Source organism: Priapulus caudatus, unplaced genomic scaffold (genome assembly GCF_000485595.1).
Source record: "Priapulus caudatus unplaced genomic scaffold, Priapulus_caudatus-5.0.1 Scaffold848, whole genome shotgun sequence".
Taxonomy (NCBI): Eukaryota; Metazoa; Priapulida; class Priapulimorpha; order Priapulimorphida; family Priapulidae; genus Priapulus; species Priapulus caudatus.
Window position 1 is genome coordinate 79,781 of NW_014577909.1, and position 12,136 is coordinate 91,916.

The following is a 12,136-nucleotide window of genomic DNA, read 5'->3' on the forward strand; positions in this document are numbered from 1 at the left end:
TAGTAGGTGTTAAATCTTATGGTAGTAGGATGTTAGTACGCTATGCTAGTTAGGTGTGTGTCCGATGGTGAGTAGGTGTTTAGTACTATGGTATAGGTGTTAGTCCATGGTAGTAGTGTGTATATAGTAAGTTGTTAGTAGTGTAGTAGTAAGGAGGTGTACGTACGTATGTAGTAGGTGTTAAGTACTATGAGTGTGGTTAGAGTACTATCGGTAGTAAACTGTATAGTACTATTGCAGTAGGTGTGGTATTCTATGGGGTAGTAGGGTTGTACTTATAGCTAGTACAGGTTTAGTAGTCTATGGTAGGTTGCGGTGTTAGTACTATGCTAGTAGGTGTATTCAGTCCATGGTAGTAGGTGTATGGAGGTACTATGCTAGTAGGGTGTTAGTTCTATGTAGATAAGGTGGTTAGTAAGTACGTATTAGTACGGTGTTAGTATATGTAGTAGGTGTTAAAGTACTATGTGTAGGTGTTGTACTATGGTGCAGGTGGTTAGTACATGTAGGTAAGATGTTATATACTATGGTAGTAGGGGTTTAGTACGTATGTAGTAGGTGTTAGTACTTGGTAGTAGGCGTAGTAGGTTTAGACTATGTAAGTAGGGTGGTTAGTACTATGGCAGATATTACTTGGTAGTTAGTACGTATGTAGCAAAGTAAGGGGTGTTCGAGTGCGTATGGTTAGTACGGTGTAGTACTATCGGTTAGTAGCAGTGGTTGTATATATAGTAGGTGTTAGTACTATGGTAGTGGGTGTTGAGTACTATGGGTAGTATGAGGTGGTTAAGTACTATATGCTATAGGTGTTGGAGTTACCATGGTAGGTAAGGGTGTTAGTACTATGTAGTAGGGAGTTAGTTCTATGTAGTAGGTGTTTAGTACGTTATATGTTGTAGGTCGTTCATTACTATTGGTAGAGGTGTTAGTACTATGGTAGTAGGTGTTATACCACAGTGCAGTAGTGTTGGTACTATGCTAGTTAGAGGTGTTAGTCTATGGAGTAGGGTGTTAGTACCGTACTATGTAGGTAGGTGTAGTTACTATGGAGTAGGTGTAGTATATGTAGAGTTAGGTGTTGAGTGACTATGTTATAGATGTTATAGACTATGCTAGTAGGTGTTAGTCGATGGTTAGTATAGGTGTTAGTAAACGTACATATGGTAGTAGGTGTTGAGTCTATTGTAGTAGGTGTTAGTACATGCTAGTAGGTGTTATCTATGGTATAGTGTTAGTTAGTACTGATGGTAGTAGGTGTTTGTACTATTGTAGTATGTGTTAGTGACATATTGGAGTAGGTTTGGAGTATACTATGCTGAGTAGGTGGGTGTAACGAGCATAGGGTGTGGATGCGTCTGCTTCCGCGACTAGCTTGCTACGAGTGCTTTTACTCGCGGCAAGGCCGATCACGACGAGTGTTGCCATCGTGTTTTACCTGATACTGCGGACAGCAAGACAGATCGTTCAGCCTGAGCTCAGGCATCACCACACAGCAGAATTGTTGGAAGCCACAAGACGAATGGTGAGCAGCACAGACAAGCTCGGCTGCTGAGGAGAATCTGACCGACCTCAAACAAAACTTCGTGGCGGCGCAGCTGTTACAACAGGGTATAGTCGAGAGGATGCGGACACGCGAAGGCCATCAGAGATTGAATTCTTGAATTCAATCGTGTGCTAGTACACCACGCCCAACGCCAGCCGCCTCCTTACTCTTAGAACACGGATAGTTCACACAACACGCGCGACCACGCACGACCATATAAGATAGATATAAGACAGAAGAAGACAGATATAAGACAGATATAAACAGATATAAGACAGAAAAGTTATAAGACAGATATAAGACAGATATAAACAGATATAAGACAGAAAAGTTATAAGACAGATATAAGACAGATAAAAGACAGATATGAGACAGATATAAGACAGAAGAAGATGTATGTCCGTGCGCGCACACGAGCGTGCGCGTACACGCACACGTCGCCGACTGCACACGCTCACCAGTTGAGGCAGTCCTTCTTCAGCACGGTGCCTGGCGGGAAGCGGTCGATCGGCAGGCCGGCTGCGTCGAGCGGCTGCGGTGTTCCCGCTGCTTCCAACTCCGCACTCCACGGGCAGTAGGCCTCCGAGATGGGCACGCATGCGCTGTCGTCAAGCCGCAGAACCTATAAGCGCGTGCATGAGAAAGAAGCAGAGGCTAGTTATCACACGCGAGAGAGTTTCCTTTATTTATTGTGCGTGTGTATTAACAAATAATATTATTCCGCATTAATGGTACGTGTCCGTGGGGTTTCATTCGCTGTGATTCTGGTCTCCTGTTGATTATTGCCAAGGTAATCCCTTACCTCACGTTACCTCACATAGCCTCACCCCACCTCACCTCACTTCAAAAAAGAAGAAGATGAAGATAATGATGATGATGATGATGATGATGATGATGATGATGATGACGATGAATCACCGAGGAAACAATGAGCAGGAGGCGAATGAGAAGCTTATCTAGGCAGAAGGTGGAGAAGGAAAACGATGAAAGCAGGTGGAACACGAAGAAGGACAAAGCTGAAGAAAACAAAATCGTGAAACGGGGGTGCTTATGGCTGTCACATCGTACTTACCGCGCCATCTGGGCACACGCATCCGTTGACACACACGCCGACCGAGGCAATGCATTCTGTCGTGTTGCCGATGTCATCAGTTGTCAACGGACAGTTTTGGTTGGCACACGCATCCAGGATCTTGCCTGGTGGGCATTGATCGCCAACTACAGAAAGCAGAAAAGTTTCACCATGTTATACGCATGTGGTGTGTGTGTGTGTGTGTGTGTGTGTGTGTGTGTGTGTGTGTGTGTGTGTGTGTGTGTGTGTGTGTGTGTACCTGCTTGCGTGAGCAAGTGCATGATAGCGCGGAAGGCTCGCCTTCTCTCTCTCTCCTTCTCGCAGCGTGTGTGCGTTTGCGCGTGTGTACAATATAGTTGATTAAACCACTTACCGAAGAAAGTGTACTGACAGAGCGTGTTCTTCGGGTAGATGCCACCATGTGCGTGTGTGTATGTGTGTGTGTATGTGTGTGTGTGTGTGTGTGTGTGTGTGTGTGTGTGTGTGTGTGTGTGTGTCTGTGGCGCCATGCCGTCGCCACGCCGCAAGCACCCACCTATCGGCGAGCAGACGGGGCAGCATTCCCCTGGCGGGTAGGTGAGTTCGTATCCGCTCGGGCAGCTCGTGACGTCACAAGATGGCGGATTACAGCTTTCTTGGCCAGCGACGCATATGCAGGAGGAGCAGCCGGTCTCCGAGATCCACGTCTCGTTGCTCTGCGCGGATGAATTGAAAGCGATAAATAAAACTGTATCTTGTTCTCCTATCTTATATCTTATATCTCATATCTCATATCTTATATTTTATATCTTATATCTTGTATTTTATATCGCATATCTTATATTTTATATCTTACATCTTATATCTTATATAATATATATCTCATATCTTATATATTATATTTTATATCTTATGTCTTGTATCTTATATCGCATATCTTATATCTTGTATCTAATATCTTGTATCTTGTATCTCATATCTTATATTTTATATCTTGTATCTTGTATCTCATATCTTATATATTATATCTTATCTGTGCGTGAGGACGAAACAACACCGCGAGTGTGTGTGCGTGCGTTTGCGTGCGTGTGTGTGTGTAAGTGCATATGTATCCGCAGACTTTACTCTTAGACTACCGTTTCGCTCACCTCACGCGGAATTCCGTTAGCGTCAATGCAGCCGCACGCGTCTACTGGCTCCATGCATGTGCCATCAGCGCCCTCTATCGTGCCTGCTGGACACTCGCATCCGGCCACGGGCAAGCACGCAGGTGGGTTGGGATCAAACATAGTTTCGCAGGTGAGACAGTGTGCGGTGCCGGAATCCGACCAAACCTTTCTGTCCGTGCATACACATGATGTAAAAATGTAACAAGCCATGTAAGGCAGATGCGAGTAGGCGTGGACGAATACATGCAGTTACAAAAAATCGAAGTCAATTATTGTTCCAACAGGTATCCCACTATACGGGTGGTGGGGTGCGGGTGTTCCATCTCCGATCTCAGGTGAACATATCCCATATTATTCTCAGTGGAAGCCGGATGTCATTACTGTCGTGACGACACCGCATGACACTGGGGCGACACAAACATGCCAGTCCATGTTATTAATGATCCGTATATATATAGCCTACACTTCAAGCACCCGAAATATATATCGATAGAATCCGTTTCACGTATAAGCATTTCGTCAGGTATATCAATTTAGCAAATAAGATGCATCATCGCTAGTGTAATAATATACCGCATACTTTAGTAGAGTAGTTAATATACTAATGTACTTCAATTAATAAAATTAATAACAACTCATCACTGTAATACAGAAATGAAATAAAAACGGGCCAGCCCAAAGGTTAGTCTCGCGAAATGTCGTATAACATACGATCACGGTTGCTTGCAGTGCTCTCTCACCTACATGGCTTGTTAAACGTGTAACTAAACTAAACTCTGCTTTTTTTTTTAATTTTTGATTGCGGCAGAGCTTTATACAAGGCTAGTAGAACATACTAGCCCACTCAGACGGAAGGGAAGAGGGTTTGAGTGAAAAGAAGAGAGAAAGGGAGCGGGTTTCGCAATGCAGTGGAGAAGGAGACTATTGACGAATGAGGCAGCGAGAGGTGAAACGTGGGACGGGGGAGGGGTGGGACGTACGGGGATGAAGAAAATATATCTGAGCTCGTTTTCCGTTGTATGGTCCTTGGGTCGATATGCATCACATCTCTGACGTATTCCATGACAGTATGACATAATCGGGGTTCTCATCGTCTTCTGGCCACATTAGCTGAAATAGTAACGGATATACACGTATTATGAAGAAGTGAAGGAACTAAACAGAACTATCTGAAGGTTCTAGATTCTCATCTCTTTCTATCTCCATCCTATCAATCAATCACTCATTTAATCAATCAACCAATCAATCAACCAATCATTCAAACAATTAACCAATCAACCAACCAATCAACCAACTAACCAACCAACCAACCAATCAATCAACCAATCAATGAATAAATGAACAAATAAATTAATTAATTAATTAATTAATTAATCAATCAATCAGTCAGTCAGTAGCGTATATAACGCAATACATTGGTTTCTGATACATGCTGGAATATAATTTTCATGAATATAATAAATCTCTACGCAACAGTTGGCAATGACCCATCACGTTTTGAGTGGCGTACCCTTCCGCCATGAAATACAAGACAGTAGAAACGGTAACAAGTAAACAGTTCTTGGCGCCTATGCTCACTCCCTTTCCTCTTTCCATCTACTCACCGAAACAATCCACAGTCTCGCAACCGCAGCTGAGTATCTTCTCGTACTGCACCGTCCTCGTGCTGCCATCTGTACAATACAAGAGCATCTCCGCCCACTCCTTCACTCCCATGCAGCACGAGCAGTCCTTCTCCGTCTGTCGATTGAGAAGGTCGAAGAAGAGCGTAGTCTCGCTAGATGGGCAAGATCCGATGCATGACGTCACGTTGACGTCGATGGCGTAGCAGCCGTTGCCGTCGGTGACGTTGCGTACGTTGCTAGAGAGACGGCACGTCGGCGGCTCAACTGTCGGTGCGAAAGAGCGGTAAGTGTTAGGAATATTACGACCGGTAGGTGGCGCCACGGTCAGTTTTTCAACTGTGTGACATATTAGTCTAGACTCTCCGAAATCACCCGATGTTTGTCGACAACCATATATATTACCTTTTTTTACTAAAAAAAACGTTTACTATGTAACCTTTATTATGTACTTCGCAGATTTTGTGGATTGGGGGAGGGTGGTAGCAGCTTACCCCGTGTATCACACTAATGGGTGGATTGGGGGAGGGTGGTAGCAGCTTACCCCGTGTATCACAGCCCGGGTGGGAGTGGGGACCTAGCCACAACTGCGCGATGATAGCGCCACCTGCGAAACGATTGTGAAAACACCGGCGCACGCGTAAAATTCACCTTGGTGTGCTGTGTGTGCTGTGTTGTGTATGGTGTGGTTGTGTGTGTGTGCTGTGGTGTCGTAATGTGTGGGTGTGTGGTGTGTGTGTGTGTGTATTGTGTGTGTGTGGTGTGTCCTGTGGCCGCATGCCGTCGCCACGCCCGCAAGCACCCACCTATCGCGTAGCAGACGCGCGACAGAATTCCGGCGATAGGTAGTCGATTCCGCTCTGGGCATGCTCGTGACGTCACAAGATGGCGGATTTACAGCTTTCTTGGTCCCAGCGAAACGCTGGATGCAGTGGAGGAGCCACCCGTCTCCGAGATCCAGCGTCTGAGGTTGCTTGCCGGATCGAATTGAAAGGCGATGAAATAAACGGTATCCTTGTTCTCCTATCTCTATATCTTATATCTCATATCTTATATTTTATCACTTATACTTGTATTTTACTATCGCATATCTATATTGTTATATTTATATCTTGTAGCGTTCGGTATCTCATATCTTATAATATTATACTTATCGTGGGCCTGTGAGGACGAAAACAACACGCCGTAGTGAGTAAGCAAGGGACGAAAAGAAGCTTGTGTGTGTGTGTGTGTGTGTGTGTGTGTGTGTTGTGTGTGTGTGTGTGTGTGTGTGTGTGTTGTGTGTGGTCGTTAGTTTGTGCCTGTGTGCTGTGTGTGTTGTGTGTGTGTGTGTGTGTTGTGTGTGTGTTGTGTGTGTGTGTGTGTGTGGTGTGTTGTGTTGTGTGTGTGTTGTGTGTGTGTGTGGTGTGTTGTGGTCGTGTGCGTGCGTGTGTGGTGTGTGGGGTGTGTGTGTGTGTGGTGTGTGTGTGGTGTGTGTGTGTGTGTGTGTGTGTGTGTGTGGTGGTGTGTGTGTGTGTGTGTGGTGTGTGTGTGTGTGTGTGTCGTAATGTGTGTGTGTGTGTGTGTGTGTGTGGTGTGTGGTGTGTGTGTGTGTGTGAGTGTGTGTGTGTGTAGTGTGTGTGTGTGCTGTTGTGTGTGTTGTCGTGTGTGTGTGTGTGTGTGTGTGTGTAGGTTGTGTGTGTGGTTGTGTGGTGTGTTGGTGTTGTGTGTGTTGTGTGTGTGGTGTTGTTGTGTGGTTGTGTGTGTGGTGTGTTGTGTGTGTGTGTGTGTGTTGTGTGTGTTGTGTGTCGTGTGTGTGCGTATGTGTGTGTGTGTGTGTGTGCGTGTGTGTGTGATGTGTGTGGTGTGTGTGTCAGTGTTGTGCATTTTGTGGTTGTGATCATAACGATCGTTTGAGGTATTACAATGTGTGTGTGTGTGTGTCTGTGCGTCGTGTGTGGCGTGTGTGTGTTGTGTGTGTCGTGGCGTGTGGTGTTGTTGTGGTGTGTGATGTGTGCGTGTGGTGTGTGTGTGTGTGCGTGTTGGTGTGTGTGTGTGTGTGTGTTGCTGCGTGTGTGTGTCGGTGCGTGTGTGTGTGTGTGTGTGTTGCGTGTGTGCGTGTTTGTGTGTGTGTGTGTGCGTGTGTGTGTGTGGTGTGGTTGTGTGTGCGTGTGTGTGTGTGTGCGTGGTGTTGTGTGCGGTTGTGATGTGTGTGCGTGTGCGTGTGCGCGGCGTTGCGTGTGTGTCGGTCGTGTGGGCGCTGCGCGGTGTACGTGCCGGGTGCGCGCGCGTGTTGTGCGCGCGTGTGCGTGGTGCGTCGCGTGTCGCGTGTGGCGTGTGCCGTGTTGCGTGTGCGCGCGACGTGTGTGTGTGCTTGTTGTGTGGCGTCGTGCGGCGTCGTGTGTGGTGCTGTATGTGTGCGTGTGTGCGCCGCGCGCGCCGATTGTGTGCGTGTTGTGTGTGTGTTGTGTTGTGCGCGCGTTAATGGCTTGCTGTGTGCGCCGCGTACGCGTGAGTGTGCGCAGTGCGTTGGTGTCTTGCGTTGCGTGCGGTGTGTGTGATGTGAGAGTGCTATGTATCCGCAACTTTACTCTTTAGACTAACCGTTTGCTCACGCTCATCGCGAATTCCGTCTAGCCTGTCAGATGCAGCCGCACCGCGGTCTACTGCTTTCTCAGTGCAATGTGGGCATCAGGCCGCACTCTAGTCGTTGCCTGGCTGGACACTCCGCATCCGGCCACGCAAGCAGCCGCGAGGTGGGCTTGGGATTCAAACATAGTTTTTCCGCAGTGGTAGACAGTGTGGCGGTGCCGAATCGCCGAACCAAATCCTCTTCCTGTCACGTGCACTTCTGGAAAGACCGTATTATATATAGCATTGTCTACATCGTATATCAAACTTATGTATACTAATATATATGAGAATATATATATAATATAATATAGTATATACTATAGAATATAATAAATATGTAATATTAAATATAATATATATAATAAATACAATAATATATATGTAATAATGTCGCAAAGTGAGTAGTTCAGAAGAAATAAACCCGAGCTTGAAAGCGGCGGAGCGACATATGCTTACGGCTTTGGCAGTACTGTACGATGAAGCGTTACAGGAGGTCCTTACGGAATGCAACTGCGGCACGGAAGGAATACTAGCATTTAAAATTTTACAGGCATTACAGATATAGCTACATCCACACATAATAGTGTGATTATATATATATACCGTATATAAATATCATATACATAGCCATATATATACTGATATTATTAGATTATTGTTATTATTTATAATATACTATTTATATCACCAAGGAGGCATGGAAACACTGCATCTGCTAAACAAAAATTTAGCGCCACCTACCCCCGCACGGCCGACGTTCATGGCTCCTCGGACATAGACCTGGCCGCTCAGCACTCTAGAGCCTCCGTGCTGTCGGCCGGCGACCGCCCACCTCACCGTCTCTGCGTCGTGTATGATTTGGTCCCAGGCCACAGTGCGTTACGCATGTACTACAGGCATCCAAGTCTCGCCCACAGACAGTTGTGATGTGGGGGGCAGTGCTGAGGGCCCTCCGTTACACGTGAATATACCGCCGATGCACTGCTGAGACGAGAAGTTATGAGACAGATATAAGACAGATATAAGACAGAGAACGTCATAGAGACAGATAGAAGACAGATCTCGAGAGTACAGATACTGAGACAAGATATAAGACAGAGAAAATTATAAGACATAAATATGAACAAAAGGAAGACACGATATCAGAAAACAGATATAATAGATAGATAAAGAAAGAAGAAGACAATATAGACAGATTACAACTAGATATAAACAGAAAAAGTTATAAACAGATATAAGACAGATATAACAGATGTATAGACAGAAAGTTATAAGACAGATATACAGACAGATAATGACAGCATATGAACAGATATATAAACAGCCCAGAAATGTATGTCCGTGCGCGCACACGAGCGTGCCGTACACGCACACGTGCGTTCCGACTGCACACGCTCACCATTGAGGCAGTCCTTCTTGCAGTCACGTGCGCTGTGGGAGCGGTCGATCGCAAGCACGGCTGCGTCGAGCGCTGGCGGTGTTTCCCGCTGGCTTGCCAACTCCGCACTCACGGCTAGTTAAGGCCCTCCGAGATGGGCACGCATCGCTGTCGTCAAGCCGCCGAAAACCTATAGGCGCTGTCATGAGAAAGAGCAGAGCTAAGTTACACACGCCGAGAGAGTATTCCTTATTTATTGGCGCGAGTATTAACAAATAATATTATTCCGCATTAATGGTACGTGTACAAGTTGGGGTTTCATTCGCTGTGATGTTCTGTCTCGCTGTGTGATATTCGCTCAAGGTAATCCCTTACCTCACGTTACGTCACATAGCCTCACCGCCCCACCTCCACCTTCACCTTCAAAAATAGAACAGAAATAAGATAATGATATGATATGATGGATGAAATGATGATGGATGGATGACGATGAACTCACCTGAGGAAACAACGAGCAGGAGCGAATGAGAAGCTTATGTAGGCAGAAGGTGAGAAGGAAAATCAGAAGCAGGTGGGACCACGAAGAAGGACAAAGCTGAAAAGAAACAAAATCGTGAAACGGGGTGCTTAATGCTAGTCACATCCATACTTACTGCTCCATCTGGCACACGCATGTCCGTTGACAGGCGTCACCGCCGACCGAGCATGCATCTGTCGTTTGCCGATGTCATCGAGTTGTCAACGGACAGTTTTGTTGCACACGCATACCAGGATCTTGCCCTGGTGGGCAGTTGATCGCCAACATAACAGAAAGCAGAAAGGTTTCACATGTCGCTGTGGTGGTGTGTGTGTGTGTGTTGTGTGTGTGTGTGTTGTGTGGTTGTGTGTGGTGAGTGTGTGTGTTGTGTGTGTGTGTGTGTACTGCTTGCGTTGAGCAAGTGCTATGCGGAAGGCCGCCTCTCTCTCTCTCCTTCTCTCCCTATTTCTATCTTTCTCTCTCGCTTTCTCTCTCTCTCTCCTCACTCTCTCTCTCATCTGCTCTCTCCTCTTCAACCTCTGCTCTTTCCCGGGGTTGAGTTTCTCTCTCTCGCTCTCTTGCGCGCTCTCTCTTTCACTCTCTATATGCCTGTGTGTGGTTCTCACTCTCGCGCTCTCTCTAATTGTTTCTCTCTCTTCCCCTCTTTCTCCCTGTTTCGTGCTCTGTCTTTCTCTCAATCTCCTCTTTCTCTTTCCGAAGCAGCACCAGTAGCAGCAGTAGTAGCAGCAGTAGTAGCAGCAGCAGTAGCAGCAGCAGCAACAGCAGTATTAGCAGCAGCAGCACCAGTAGCAGCAGCAGTAGTAGCAGCAGTAGTAGCAGCAGCAGTAGCAGCAGCAGTAGTAGCAGCAGTAGTAGCAGCAGCAGTAGCAGCAGCAGCAACAGCAGCAGTAGTAGCAGCACCAGTAGCAGCAGTAGTAGCAGCAGTAGTAGCAGCAGCAGTAGCAGCAGCAGCAACAGCCGTATCATCAGCAGTAGCAGTAGTGCGTAGTACGTACCACACGGGGTTACGTTGCAGGCGATGGTCTGTGCTGTCGGCTGGTCGCACATGCCACCGTTCGCCGCCGGTGCGGTGACGCTACGGGTCCGTACGCTGAAGCCACCGCCACACGAGACCGAGCACGGCTCCCACGCCGTCCATGCGCCGAAGCCGCAGTCACCTGGCGAAGAAACGAAGCAACCTTGAGCAATCGATACATAGTGAGTAAGTATGCGCGCGCTGCTCGCCGTTGAAGTTTCTCACGAGTCACAGTGTGTGCGTGTGTGCGTGCGTGCGTGCGTGCGTGCGTGCGTGCGTGCGGTGTGCGTGTGCGTGCGCGCGCGCGCGTGTGTATGTGTGTGTGTGTGTGTGCGCGCGGGCGTGTGTGCGCGCGTGTGTATGCGTGTGTGTGCGTCAGTATAGCAGCACCAGTAGCAGCAGTAGTAGCAGCAGTATAGCAGCAGCAGTAGCAGCAGCACAACAGACAGTAGTAGCAGCAGCATGCACAGTAGCCAGCAGCAGTAGTAGCCGTGCGCAGTAGTAGCAGCCAGCAGTAGCAGCAGCACAGCAACAGCCTATCATCAGCAGTAGGTTAGCAGCAGCAGTAGCGCGCAGCAGGCAACAGCCGTATCATCAGCAGTAGTAGTAGTGCGTAGTACGTACCACACGGGTTACGTTGCAGGCGATGCGTCTGTGCTGTTGGCTGGTCGCACATGCCACGTTCGCCGCCGGTGCGGTGACGCTGCGGGTCCGTACGCTGAAGCCCCGCCGCACGAGACCGAGCACGGCTCCCACGCCGTCCATGCGCCGAAGCCGCAGTCACCTGGCGAAGAAACGAAGACAACCTTGAGCAATCGATACATATTGGAGTAAGTAAGCGCGCGCTGCTCGCGTTTGAAGTTTCTCACGAGTCACAGTGTGTGCGTTGCGTGCTGTGCGTCGTGCGTGCGTGCGTGCGGTGTGCGTGTGCGTGCGCGCGCGCGTGTGTGTATGTGTGTGTGTGTGGTGTGTGCGCCGCGGCGGTGTGTGCGCGCGTGTGTATGCGTGTGTGTGCGTCTGTGTGTATGCGCGTGCGTGCGAGCCGTGCGTTACGTACGTACGCACGCACGCACGCACGACGCAGGCACGTACGTACGTTTGTATGTAAGTGTGTGTGTGTGTGTTGTGTGTGTGGTGTGTGTGTGTGTGTGTGTGTGTGTGTGTGTGTGTGTGTGTGCTGTGTGTGTGGTATGTATGTATGTATGTA

General features: G+C 47.8%; 1 protein-coding gene across 1 annotated transcript in view; it reads right to left on the reverse strand.

Moving 5' to 3' along the window:
* LOC106813953 (carbohydrate sulfotransferase 11-like) overlaps positions 1-9,893 on the reverse strand; it is a 28,643-nt gene extending 18,750 nt beyond the window's left edge. Inside the window, exons 1-2 of the mRNA XM_014818202.1 lie at positions 9,889-9,893; positions 4,925-4,928 (exon numbers count right to left, since the gene is read on the reverse strand). The gene's annotated coding sequence lies outside the window, so the exon portion shown is untranslated. The remainder of the gene's footprint in view (positions 1-4,924; positions 4,929-9,888) is intronic.
* Between the last annotated feature and the right edge of the window lie 2,243 nt (positions 9,894-12,136).